Source organism: Cryptotermes secundus, unplaced genomic scaffold (genome assembly GCF_002891405.2).
Source record: "Cryptotermes secundus unplaced genomic scaffold, Csec_1.0 scaffold614, whole genome shotgun sequence".
Lineage (NCBI taxonomy): Eukaryota > Metazoa > Arthropoda > Insecta > Blattodea > Kalotermitidae > Cryptotermes > Cryptotermes secundus.
In genome coordinates this window covers 2,211,774-2,224,885 of record NW_019728501.1, presented here as the reverse complement: position 1 = coordinate 2,224,885, position 13,112 = coordinate 2,211,774, and the positions used below count along the sequence as shown (strand labels likewise).

At 38.0% G+C, this 13,112-nt stretch overlaps 1 long non-coding RNA gene and 1 pseudogene across 1 annotated transcript; one reads left to right on the top strand and one right to left on the bottom strand.

Moving 5' to 3' along the window:
• The first annotated feature begins 1,648 nt into the window (after nucleotides 1-1,648).
• LOC111865229 overlaps nucleotides 1,649-13,112 on the top strand; it is a 14,895-nt pseudogene continuing 3,431 nt past the window's right edge.
• Nucleotides 8,941-13,075, bottom strand: LOC111865227. The gene is made up of 2 exons (XR_002842946.2): nucleotides 12,513-13,075; nucleotides 8,941-10,450 (listed from the first exon to the last, which is right to left on the bottom strand). It is a non-coding gene; the product is annotated as an uncharacterized LOC111865227 (long non-coding RNA).

The window sequence follows — 13,112 nt, the reverse complement described above, 5'->3', positions numbered from 1 at the left end:
AATATGCCACTGGTCCACCACGTTTAAAAGCGCTGGGCATAAAAATATGCCACCAGTCCACGAAGTGTTAATTAAGCACTATGCCACACAGCTATATGGCAGAGTAGAGGTATAGTTCTATATCCTGATTACTTCTTTCATCTAGGAAACAAGGAAACAGCCACAGTATCCACCAGATAAGATGCTGGCTCTGCCCTACATTTGATTTGAACAATGAGGCAAAGAGAAAAATTTTGAGACTGCCATGAATCAAACCCCAGTCATCAATCTATAGCCAGCTGAACGCCCCAGCCACTTTACCATGGGGAGAGAGTCCCCCATACCAATTGGATACTCACAGTATGCTGCACTACACTACCAACATTAAATTAAAATACACATAAACCTAACATAATACTAATTATTTGTCTAACAGTTCCACTCCAGACAACTCACTGTTTTCACTGAGTTCAGTTGTATCATTGTCACTGGAGTCGCTGTCACTGCTGTCTTCAGAATTCCCTCTTTTTTGATATATTCCTTTTCATTCTTTTCGGTGCGGTCGCAAACTTTTTCCCAATTCTCTGTTCCACATTCACTGAACCACTTCTCACATTCTTTGCCATGTCATCCAAATGAAATGAGACATTTTCTGCCCCTACTGACTGCTCAACATCAGCCCAAATGAGTTCAATCGGATTCAAGTCTGGATGATATGGTGAAGTCGTAATACCGTGTGTCTATATGCAGCCATTATGTTGTCCATTACAAAGTTTTTGTTGAGGGGTTTATGTGCCTTGATCATGTCATAGAGCTGAATTTTGAGTATTCTGTCATGAAATGGCACATTGTTTACTGTAAGCCACTCCATCAACTTGGCCTTCGTAGTCTGGCTGGTTGGCGCCTTATTAAACTCCACGTTGTGATATGGGGCATTATCTACAACAATAACTAATTTTGGAGGCAAATTCGGAATAAGTTTTTCTGTTAGCCACTTCTGATAATTTGTTGCGTTCATTTCGCTATGATAGTCCCTGGTCTTGAGATGAGATTTAATCATCAGCAATGACCCGGGAATGAAGCCGGTTCTGCCTCCCGCGTGCACAATAATCTGCTGCTGGCCATTCGATACGGGTTCCATGTACCTTGATGGAGTGTTATCCGTCCAGTTTTTAAGTCTGGTGTGACTGCTGTGAATGAAGGTCTTGTCCTCATAAATTATAGTTCGACCTTCCTCATTGTACTTCTATATTGCACGCAAATATGCTACTCTCTTTGACCTAATGTTGTCCCTCTTGATCACTGGACACCGTGAACTATATCGTACATAGTAACTACCGGTATGTACTATGCTTCTAGTAAATATAGGTCCCTGTATTTGAACCTGGCAACTAATGGAAATCCAAAAGGTTATTGTGAAAATTGTGATATATTAAAGGCTAGGAGTGAAAAAACATTGGAAAAAAGAAATCCATGCAAATAATAATCGAATTATTGTGTTCAGAAGTAAACATACATGACAGGTTGTGTGATCAGCACGTTAATAAAAAGCTAAAGGACAAGAAGTGTATGTCTAATAACCAAGACCAAATTTTACAAAATAGTGCTCTGAATAACAATGTTAAGTGGGTCCCTTGTCACTATGGCTTAGCGTGTCCTCAGGTTGCAAATGGTGAAGACGCCCTCCAGGTATGGAGGAAAGCTGTGATTATATTGAATAAGCAGTTGCGGAGAGCCGTTAAGGGGTGGTCCTTCAGTTTGGAGGTTGGGCGTGGGGCTACAGCTCCTCACTGTAAAAATAAACTCGTTATGAAAATTCTTAAGAAACCTTGAGCCTGGACTGATTCTTTGGATAAAAGACCTAAGCTAAAGAAATTGGATATGAGATTTGGTACATGTAATGTTAAAAGTTTGTATAGGGCAGTTTCGCTCAGGACAGTGACTGAAGAAATCTCAAAATATAATTTAAATTTAGTGAGGGTATAGGAGGTCAGATGGGATGAAGGTGGCATCGTACTAGCAGGCGAATATACATTTTTTCTTCGCAAATGTAAATGAAAATCATGAATTAGGTACAGATTTTTTTGTACATAAGATAATTGTATCAGCAGTTAAGAGGGTAGAGTTCATTAGTGATAGGGTATTATACATAATACTAAAAGGTCACTGTGTGATATCATCATTACTAATGTTCACAGCCCAATAGAAGATAAAATTGATGACATAAAGGACAGGTTCTTTGAAGAACTAGGACATGTATTTGATAAATTCCAGAAGTACCATATGAAAATTTTGCTAGAAGATTTCAATGCCAAAGTAAGGAAGAAAGACATATTCAAACCAACGATTGGGAATGAGATTTTGCATGAAATTAGTAATGATACTGGAGTTAGAGTAGTAAACTTTGCAACATCAAGAAATCTTACTGTCAAAAGTAAAATGTTCCTGCATCGTAACATTTATAAACTTACTTGGACATCTCCTGATGAGAAGATACACAATCAAATCGACCATATTTCAATGGATAGGAGGTGGCGTTCAAGTATACTTGATGTCTGATCATTCAGGGCAGCAGACTGTAATACTGACCATTACCTGGTGGTGGCAAAGAATAGGAAAAGACTGGGAGTGAGCAAACAAGCAACGCACAGTGTTCATATGGAGAGGTTCAATCTCAAGAAATTAAATGAGGTAGAGGTTAAAGAGCAGTATCGATTTGAAATCTCAAATAGGTTTCCGGCCTTGAAAACCTTGAACACCGAGGTGGTTGTTAATAAAACTTGGAAAACTATTAGAGAGAATATAAAAATTTCTGCCATGGAGAGTCTAGGTTATTATGAACTGAAGAAACATAAGTCATGGTTCGATGAAGGATGCTCAAAATTACTAGACTAAAGAAAACGAGACAATGTGCAATGGTTACAGGATCCAGACGAAATAAATAGGGATAATCTGAACAATATAAGACGCAAAACCAGCAGATATCTCATGAAAAAAAAAAGAGGGTATATCTGAAAGACATAATTGATGAGCTTGCAATGAACAGCAAGAACAAGAACATTAGAGATCTGTACAGAGGAATAATTGACTTTAAGGCGTGTTACCAACCTAGAAGTAACTCAGTAAAGAATGATAACGGTGATCTGCTTGAAGGTACGTAGGATCAGAGATGTTAGGCAAGATTGAAATGCCTACAGCTGACCCGTTAATACCTGATCCCAGCCCTTTTGAGGTTGAAATTGCTATTGCAAAATTGAGAAGGTATAAATCACCAGGTAGTGATCAAATTCCGGCAGTACTTGTTGAAGCAGGTGGCGAAATATTACGTACTAAGATCCATAAGCTAATTAATTCTAGTTGGTATAAGGAAAAATTGTCTGATCAGTGGAAGGAATCTATTATTGTACCAGTTCACAAGAAGGGTGATAAAACTGACTGTAGTAATGATCAGGGGACATCACTGCTATCAACTTCATACAAAATTTTATCCAATATTCTTCTCTCAAGTATAAGTCCATACATAGATGAAATAATTGGGGATCATCAGTGTGGGTTTCAATGTAACAGATCGAATACAGATCAGATTTTTGCATTTGTCAGATATTGAAGAAAAACTGGGAGTACAATGAGCCAATACATCAGCTATTTGTAGACTTCAAGAAAGCATATGATTCAGTTAGGAGGGAAGAATTGTAGAATATTCTGATAGAGTTTGGGATACCCATGAAATTAGTTAAGCTAATTAAAATGTGTTTAAATGAAACGTAAATGAAGCCCATATAAGCAAACATTTGCTTGATAAACTTCCTATCCAAAATGGTCTAAACCAAGGAGATGCTTTATTGCCACCCTTTCCAACTTTGCTTTAGAATATGCAATTAGGAAGGTCCAGGGAAACCAGGTGGGGCTGAAATTAAACGGGACACATCAGCTCTTGGTCTATGCCGATAATGTGATAATCTAGATACCATAAAAGGAAGTACACAAACTTTAATTGATGCTAGTAAGGAGGTTGGTCTAGAAGTAAACATAGAGAAAACTAAGTATATGATGCTGTCTCGTCAACAAAATGCAGGGCAAAATCATGACATAACGAAAGGAAACAGATATTTTGAAAATATGGCACAGTTCAGATATTTGGGAACGATGATAACAAATCGAAACCTGATTGAGGATGAAATTAAGAGGAGATTGAACTAGGGTAATGCTTGTTACCATTCAGTCCAGAACGTTTTGTCTTCTCGTATGTTGTCCAAAAGCATAAAAATTAGTTAATAAAAAACTACAATTTTGCCTGTGGTTCTGTATGGGTGTGAAAATTGGTCTCTGACATTAATGGAGGAACATAGACTGAAGGTGTTTGAGAACAGGGCGTTGAGGAGAATATTAGGACCGAAGAGGGATGAAGTGACAGGAGGTTGGAAAAACTGTATAATGAGGAGCTTCATAACTTTTACTCTTCTTCAAGTATAATTAGAATGATCAACTCAAGGAGGATGAAATGGGCAGGGCATGTAGCACGAATGGTGGGAAAGGAATGCATATAGGATATTGGTGGGAAAGCCAGATGGTAAGAGACCACTTGTAGTAACTGCAGATTGGGCTTCTCATCAAGAAGGGCTCAGTTCCATAATTAAATACATAAGTAAGCAAGTAAGCAAGCAAGCAGGCATAAGACATAAATGGAATTTGTAATCTTGTCTATAAATTCCTTTATAGTCATTTTAATTATAATTTTTAACGGTAATTTTAATTTTAATTTTTATCCATTTAATATCAAGTTTAACGTCTAGCTTTAACTATATTTAAACATTTTAAATTTAAGATATAATTGTCATTATAGAATAATCATAGACACAGTATGAATTCATATTGATTAATGATGCAATTCAGAAACCACATAGTATTCGTTTACACCTGAACTAAACCAAAGAAAAGGTTCGAAACATGTAGCGATATCACCAACAACGAATGAAAACAAATGTTGACAAAGTAGTGTTTGTTTTGAAGAAAGTCGTCTTCTGGGTTTAGGCGCCGTGTATTCTTCGTTTTGGCCGACGCTTCGGAGGAACGTATCGCCTCCATCTTCAGAGCAGTAGCCTGTCCCCAACCAACCGGTTCTTCTTGTCTACCACAACTTCCTAGTGCTATTGACCTAAAGTTTCCTGGATTCACTGGCCGTTCCCCCACCCTCACTTAGCACACAACACCATATATGGCCTTAATCGCTGTCCACTGCTCCTATTGGTCCGTTCTCCCTAACCATCCCTCCTGCCTACTTCGTATATAAGCAGCACCTTTCACTTCCTATCACTACAGCTACTGCTCTCTGCATTCCAAGCCATTCAACTGCTCTGAAGATGGAGGCGATACGTTCCTCCGAAACGTCGGCCAAAACGAAGAATACACGGCGCCTAAACACAGAAGACGACTTTCTTCATAGTCATCGCCGTGAAAACCTCAAAACTTACATAGTGTTTGTTTTGTTTCTTTTCGATTTTTTGTTGTGTGTGCGACTGTGCCAAATTGCATATTTTCATAAATAACACACAACAGGATGCATACCATAAAGGTTGTAAATGCTAAGTACAGGAAGCTGAAGAATTTTCTTAGTTAGAAACCGTTGCTAGGAAACGGCTAGTGGAGAGACTAATAGACTGAGTATACTTGTCTGTGTGTGTGAGTGACCTATAAAGTGTAGTCCGAGTGGTGAATACAAGTGGTCAATATATCCATTCACCAATCCATACCCTGTCTATAGTCAGACACCCCTATATGTGGTAATATCAAAAAGGATCTTAGAGATCTAGGATGGTGTGGTATGGACTGAATCAATCTGGCTCAGGATAGGGACAAGTGGAAGGCTTTTGTGAACACTGTGATGAACTTTCAGGTTCCATAAATTGCTGGGTAGTTCAGGAGTAGCTGTACAATTGGCGGCTTCCCAAGAAAGGATCAGTTCCATAAAATTAATTATTTAGTTAGGTAGTTAGTTAGGCCGTGCCATAGCTCAAGCGGTTAGTCACTGGCTTCCCACTGCGGCGGCCCGGGTTCGATCCCGGGTCTGGTCAAGTGGGATTTGTGGTGGACAAAGTGGCATTGGGGCGGGCTTTCTCCGAGTACTTCAGTTTCCCTGCCAATCTTCATTCCACCAAATTCTCCATCATCATAATCACCTGGGGAAGGCTACAATAGACCAATCAGTGGCCGCTGTGCCAAGTGGACCCAGTTGGACTCCACCCCACACTAAGCGAATTTAGTTTCAGGTAGTTAGTTAGTCAGTTAGTTATCTATATCTGCTAGCTTTACATTGTACATTGTTTAGACGATCCCCATTTTATTGGCTCAGCTCCTGTAACCTTTGCAATCTGGCTTGTTTTCTTTGATCTAATAACTGTGAACATCCTTCTTTCAACCATGTCCAATGCTGCTTAAATTCATAATGTAAAATGGCTTTTTGGCTGAGTTTTTTAAATTTTATTTAATAGTCTCCCAAGTCTATTAATATGTGCATCATTATTTAAATTTTGTATATAGTGCAAACCTGTTTTATCATTTTAACCAGGTACTATTCTTTATCCCTTACCTCGTTTAGTTTCTTGAGTCTGAATCCCTCCATATTATACATTTGTGTTGCCCCTTTTCTTCCTTTCATGTCCTTCCAATTCATTATTTATTACCATCCAATAATTCGACACTCTACAATTCAAGTCAATTACACGCCATTAAATAAACCACAAATATGCAAGGAAAATATACAAGAATACCGTCTTCTGGGATGTGGCGCCTTGTAGATCTTGTGTGAACCAATGTTTCAGAGGAACGTATCGCCTCCATCTTCAGGGTAGAAAATCCGCAAGAGAGGAACCAATGTGAGCAGGTGGCTGCAGACTGAGCAATCTGAAGATGGAGGAGATACATTTCTCCAAAACGTCGGTTCACACAAGATCTACACGATGCCACATCCTAGAAGATGGCATTCTTCGCAAGAGATGTTCATTTTCTAAAGGACTCTGTAATGATGAATAAAACAAGTTGTCTTGTAAGAGAGGAACCTGCAGTGCAACTGTCACGTGATTAAAAGTTGTCGCACTTCACTCTTTCCAACAAGAAGTAGCCCAGAGTCTTGGTTTTGATTGCTAATATTATTTCACGGTTCTAGGCTATGGGAAAATCTTGAGAAAGGAAGAGAATAATATTCAGAACAGGATGATTAAAACTAGCGAGCTGACTTGCAGTTTAACATGCAATAAATATAAAATTTTAACACAATATTTTTGCAATAATATAACTTATTTAATAAGAATATTTTGCTCCTACACACAGTTATACAGAATTTGATAATTTGGAGTTGTATAAATGTGACAAGTTAAGGGTATGTTAAGTTACTCCATATATGAGCAGAATGATACAGATTTAGATTTCATCTCCACAATTCCTAGGTTCAGTTTTCAAAATAAACTTGCTGGAGGTATTCATGAAAATATCTTAGTTTCTTACATTGTTTCATTCAGATATCTTTGAAAATAAAACAACATGGAATGGAAAAAAAAAATTAAATATGCTGAAGTCATGGAAGTCTGCTGATAGGTCTGTTATTGCGTCAGTTTTATCAACAAATTTTCTCTTCTTACTTCATTTTCAGACACAGAATATTTTGCTCTTCTTCTCCTTTAGGTTCTGGGAAGACCAAGGCACAGGTGGGTGGACAATATTAAAATGGATATTAGAGATATAAGATGAGATGATATGAATTGGATAGATCTGGCTCAGGATAGTGACCAGTGGAGGGCTCTTGTGAACACAGTAATGAACCTTCGGGTTCCATAAAATGCTGGAAAATTCTTGAGTAGCTGCAGATTTAGCTTCTCAAGAAGGGTTCAGCTCCATAATTAAGTAGGTTCTGAAAATATCTATAACTTAAACATATAAATTCTCTGCGCTGCTGTCAGAACCAGGCATGTTCACATGGCATGGCCTACCTCATAATGCATGACAGGTTAGGTTTTCACAAAGTCTGTGCACGATGGGTGCCGTGCATGCTGACCCCACAACACAAAACATAAAGAATCGGTCTGGCATTACAGCATCTCAATTGCCACCACGATGGACATGATATGCTACCCCACATTGTCACAGGTGATGAGTCTTGGGTTCACCATTACCAGCCAGAGGCAAAGCGTGCATCAATGCAGTGGAAACATCCTGTGTCACCTACCAAAAGAAAGTTTAAGGGGACACCATCATCCAGGAAAGTGATGCTCACAGTCTTCTGGGATTACAAAGGCTCACCGCATTCCAGCCTCAAGGAGAAACTGTAACACCCTGAGGAAACTTCGTAAGGCCATTCAACGGAAGCATGCAACCTGTCATGCATTATGAGGTAGGCCATGCCGCGTGAACACGCCTGGTTCCGACAGCAGCCCAAAGAATTTTATGCTGCTGGTTTTCAGGGGCTTGTGAAATGCTGGGACAAACGCCTCAATGTACAGGAAGATTATATTGAGAAATAAAAGAATTTTTCAAATCAGTACACTCATTTGTTTAAGTTCTATATCCATTTGTAACTTACTTATTGACCTACCTAGGTAAATTAAAATTGTACTAAATTGTTTGTAATTTTAATTTTCAGTCTTGTGGCTGATATTATATTGTTCAATTCTTAGTACAATCAAGATTCATTCTTGGACTCCATAAGCAAGTTCCACAAGTTGCAACCAGATTTTCGTCCCAAGGACCTGGAACAGCAGATTGCTCCAAAATGTAGAGTTCTCTACTTTCCATTGAAGTTCCCTTCACTAGGACCTTTGAGAGATTCAGACAACACAGTTCTCCATTTAGTTTGGCCACAGAGGTGGTAAGTGGTAATGTAGCTCTGAAATAAGATTAGGTAAGATACATTTTTCTAAAGGATAGCAGAGGACTACTTTCATCATTTTTAAATAATTAGGAAGGCCAGTGTCCAGTAAATCATACAGTTCAATCAGTTAATATATTTAAAAACCATAACTATATACATCAACATTATACAATATAATACATGGCACATCATGGATGTTAAATCAAGGATCACTGAAGTGGTAAAAAGGCTAAGTTCTTATTTTATAAACACGAAGGAAAGAGCTGGGCAGTTTTCCTTACAAAAAATTAATATTCACCCATACCAAACAACCCTGGCTAACAATAGGTATAAAAATGTCATGCATTCGTAAGAGAGAGCTATATTTGCTTAGTAGAAATTTGGATGATCCGGAATTAGCAAGATATTACAAGAATTATTGCAGAATCTTAACAGAGGTTATAAGGAAAGCAAAACAACTTTATTATAATAAATTAATTTTAAATTCCAATAATAAAATGAAAACTACTTGGAGTTTAACTAAACTTTAACTAAAACTAAATAGGAAAAAAATCCAATAGCAAGCATAAATATAGAAGGTAAGTTATGTAATAATATACAAAAAAAAATGGCTAGTTACATTAATAATTATTTTATATATCCACTATCACAAATAAAAAATAGTTCTACTAAAGACAGGAATGAAGCCCTTAAATTCCTTATTACCATGTTTAAACACCCCTTTCCAGATATATATATATATGTCACCAGTAACTAATAAAGAAGTTAAAAACATAGTGAAATCATTAAAATGGAAACATTCACATGGATATGATGAAATTTCACAATATATTCTCAAAATAAGTTTACCATTCATATTGGAAACATTAACATATATGTGTAATAAAGTATTGAATCTTGGTGTCTTCCCCTCAAGATTAAAATATTCTCAAATAAATCCTATTTTTAAAAAAGGTGATAGAACTGATATAGCAAATTATACGCTGATATCTTTATTGATCTAAGATCTTTGAAAGAATCATATATAATAGATTTCAACATCTAAATTGTCCACTGAATCAGCCATTTATGATTTCATAAATACCATTCTAACAGCAACAAATAATAATGGGAGGCCTGTTCTGTGACCTGACCCAAGCATTTGATTGTGTAAATCACACAATACTTCTTGCTAAGCTAGAGTTCTTTGGTTTTAATGGTAAAGCAGGAAAGTTAATTAAAACTTATTTGAGGGATAGACAACAAAGAACAGTACTAAATAGCAATATTACTAGTGGAATTTCGGAGTGGCAAAGTGTAAAACAGGGTGTCCCTCAGGGCTCTGTTTTGGGGCCATTGCTCTTTTTGATATATATAAATGATTTGCCAAATACAATAAATAAAGAATCAAAACCAATTTTATTTGCTGATGACACCAGCATATTGTGCTGCAAGTCAAATCTTACAGAACTTGACATTGCCCTAAAAGAAACTCTTCCGTGTGTTGCTGATGCTGGTGGGCGCTGGACTTAATTTCCATGTGTCAGTATTTGGTGAATCATTTTCTGAAGTTCCTCCAGTGTTTGCTGAGGCTTGGACTCATCTGGGCAATCAGGCTGTCAACTGAGTTCACTAGAAAACAAAACATGAATATTATGAAATACTAAGACATACATAAATTCTGAGTGCCTTCCTGCCTCTCCATATCATATACAATATGTTCCATAATTTGTCATCCACTTACACTAAAGTGTGGGACTGCTAGAGGAATGACTAAGATGGGGGACACACTAAAGACCAAATGGCAGTCACAGTGTAAGGGTCAATATGACCCACCCCTTCATCAGTAAATCAATCAATCAACACATTGCTATTATGCTGTTATTTTAGTTCCTGTCAGTGATACTAGATGGCTGAACTAGATCTTTTACTGTTTTGGAGTGATGGTTGGAAAAATACAACAAAATTTGAAATACCACCTGAAAAAAGTGAAAAGTCTCAAGAATTTCAGTAAATTATTGCGATACAGGAAAAGGTTGAAATTACAGGCTCTCTACTGTAAGTTTAATCCTGACATAAACAAATGCACATTCTTGATGATCACTTGTATTCGGTTACTGAACACTACAGGTTGACTATATATGGAGTTAAAAGAGTAGTACCTGCATTCAAGATACGTATTTGTACGTTCTGCAAGAAATACAATTCTGAACACAGACATTCATTTATTACTACAATATATGATGAATAGGATAATAATTATATATAATTCTCACACCAGTGTCTTCTGTGATATGACACCATGTAGTCTGGTAGAAGATTCCTGATGTTTCAATGGAATGAAATGACACTATCTTCAGGATTGAAGAGGATACCAACAAACAACTGCCTGATCTTTGGTCCTGAAGGTGGAAGCAGTATATTCATCTGAAAAGTTGGCAAACTTCTACCAGACACCATAACATCATTTCCCAGAAGCTCTCTTAATAATTATATAAAATAATTTAGAGAAACAACGTAAGTAAAAAAAGTAAAGCTATCCCTGTAACAGGCCGTGAAGGCCCATAGGGTTGAGAGACGTTGAGGGTCAAGGTCGAGGGTTCAAGTCCCGATCAGGTTGTTGGATTTTTTTAAATTGACCTAATCCTTCCAGCTGCACTATGGCCCTGGGGTCGACTCAGCTTCTAACAAAAACGAGTACAAGGAATTAATTAAATAATTTTCCTGGGGAGTAAAGCGCAGCCGGAGCATAAGGCTGACAACCTTACTGCCATTTTTGAACAGATTTCTAGACAGAGAGACAATGCACACGCATTATTGACAGTCTAATCCATGAACAAGCAGTCACTATCGCTCATTTCAGTGAAGGAAGTTACATACCTAGACACAAGATCTTAAAAGCATGACATGCCCACAAGTTCTTTCAGGTTTTGGGTAACTACACATGGGAATTTCATTAAAAAAGGAGGGGGGGGGAATAATGAAAGATTGTGGCAACAATGTAAATGGGAACAGGCTTCTGCATACATGCAGACACAATGAGAATCGTCACTCTAAGGACATCTGACACGTGCTGCTGAAGAGCAGGAGGTGAAATAGTTGATTTTACGGAAGTCACTGGCTTTTGCAGAAGCTACATTGAAACCATATGTCTAATTTTTGATGTCATAAGGGTGGCATGCTATTACATTTTTTACTTGTTCCTTCCAGGAACACATGATAATAAATTTGTTGTTTCCCAGAAGTCTGTTGTACTGATATTTCACCGTCTTTACCATTCTTGTTCAATGCTGGGATTAAAGTAGCAGTAATTCACTAACATTCTTTACTGTGAGAACTGAGTACTGACATAAGGAGGACAACTTATATTCGCCCCTTAAGGACTCAAGACCTCTACTGGGTCCACTGTCCACCCCCAGTATTGCTGGGACTCCTTACGAACCACGACCTTAGCTAGAGCCAAAACCCTTCAGACTGAGGCTCTATTTAAATTCCACTGGCTGTACCATGCAGAGCCAAAGGTCACAATCCATGTTCAATCCAGTTGGGCTTCAACATAATGGTATCCCAGAAGCCCTTTTGGATGGATACCCTCATCAAGAAACTTCATTCAGTTTAACCCCCCCAGGCACCTCATGAAAGCCCTCAAGAGCTAACGGCTACCTCCTCTTGGCAGAAATGGCTAACAACTTACCCATCTAGTACCTTAGAAAGATCTCCTGGACTGCTGACAGTGGGACATCTGTAGCCCTCCAGCAACATTCACTGACAGGGACAGCTGACCACTCACCACTGGCCCGAGATGAACACACAACCAACTTATGGCCGAAGCCTCAATTCCTTACAGAAGAGATTCTTCACTTGGCCCACTCTTTTACCATCCATTCCAGTTCTTCTTCTTGATAGGTTAGTCACCCCTGTCAAGAGCCTTCTTATAGTCTTTCCCTCAGAGCCCATGTAAATTCTGACTGTCTATTCACATTAGCAGAAGACCCAACACCTGAACTCTTCAAAGCACAGAAAGAGGCCCCCAACCCCCAAAGATCTAGCAGCAAGAACTATATTGTTGGCCTCCATTCCTTACTGTGACTACTGCCAAGCACACATTTCTTTTAACCCTTCCGCGATGGATAGTATTTAAATCTTTTCCTACCGCCAAACCGACGGGGTATTTAATTATTAAACAGAAAAGTTCTCTTATCCATGAAAAACTTAGTAACTCGCAAAAATAGGTATATTGAGATAAAATTTTCACAGAAATATTCATAATGAAACGAAGAACAAAACTATATAT